This window comes from Bison bison, unplaced genomic scaffold (assembly GCF_000754665.1).
Source record: "Bison bison bison isolate TAMUID 2011002044 unplaced genomic scaffold, Bison_UMD1.0 scf7180017864484, whole genome shotgun sequence".
NCBI lineage: Eukaryota > Metazoa > Chordata > Mammalia > Artiodactyla > Bovidae > Bison > Bison bison.
The window spans coordinates 4,416,553-4,418,047 of record NW_011495044.1 but is presented as its reverse complement, the minus strand read 5'-3'; positions in this window follow the sequence as shown (position 1 = coordinate 4,418,047).

Sequence of the window (1,495 nt, the reverse complement as noted above, 5' to 3'; positions counted from 1 at the left end):
TCTTTGCATTGATTGCTGAAGAAGGCTTTCTTATCTCTTCTTGCTATTCTTTGGAACTCTGCATTCAGATGTTTATATCTTTCCTTTTCTCCTTTGCTTTTCGCTTCTCTTCTTTTCACAGCTATTTGTAAAGCCTCCCCAGACAGCCATTTTGCTTTTTTGCATTTCTTTTCTATGGGAATGGTCTTGATCCCTGTCTCCTGTACAATGTCACAAACCTCATTCCATAGTTCATCAGGCACTCTATCTATCAGATCTAGGCCCTTAAATCTATTTCTCACTTCCACTGTATAATCATAAGGGACTTGATTTAGGTCACACCTGAATGGTCTAGTGGTTTTCCCTACTTTCTTCAATTTAACTCTGAATTTGGCAATAAGGAGTTCATGGTCTGAGCCACATCTGTCTCTAATCTTTCTGAAACTCCAATTACACACATATTAGAGCTTTTAATAGTGTCCCATAGGTCACGAAGTTTGTGATTACTTTTCCGCAATCTTTTATTTTCCTTTGTGATTCAGGTTGCTTGATTCCTGTTATTGTGTCTTGTAGTTATGGATTATTTCTTTGTGTCAAATCTGCTATTAATATAGCCAATACATTTTAAAATTTTAGATGTTATATTTTTCATTTCTAGGCTTTCCACGTCATTCTTTTTTATTGTTTCCAAGTCTCCCCTGAGCTTCCTCATTTTTAACCTAATGTAAGTAATCATCCTTTCTTGTGGACTCTTAAACATATTTTTCATGGTTATTTTAAAGTCCTTGGCTGCTAATTCCAGTATATGAGTTGCCTATGGCTCTGCTCCTATTGATTTATTTTTCTATTTGACTATGAGTCACATTTCTTGATTCTGTTGTATATGTACATATAGTGAACATGAGTGATGTGTTATAGAGACTCTGAATTTCATAACATTCCTCCAAAGAATGTCAAATATTCTTAAGCCAACAATTAAATTACTGGAGGATCATCTTGAATTTGTGGATTTTTAGTTTTACTCTTTGTTAAAATAAGTCTACTTTTGCTTTTGGTCCTAGTTCTAGGGTCTAACTCTTAGTTATAGGATATATAGCTTTTTCCTAAGGTGTGGTCCTTTTGAGACCTTAATAGAATGTCCTGGCTATTTACTGAGAATTTCCAACCTGGAATAATTTAACTCCAAACTGTCTTCTTAGAGTGGGAAGTAGCTAAAATCTTTGCTCAGTTCTCTCATCCTTCATTACCGACTTCCCTGTGGGGTACTTGTAGTCTTGTTCATGCATGTGCTGTTCAAGGTTAGCCAAGGATTAGAACTCAACATTCAAAAGGCTAAGATCGTGGCATCTGGTTCTAATCACTTCATGGAAAGTAGATGGAGAAACAATGAAAACAGTGACACTTTTATTTTCTTGGGCTCTAAAATCACTGCAGATGGTGACTGCAGCCATGAAATTAAAAGATGCTTGCTCCTTGGAAGAAAAGCTATGAGAAACCTACACAGCATATTAAAAAA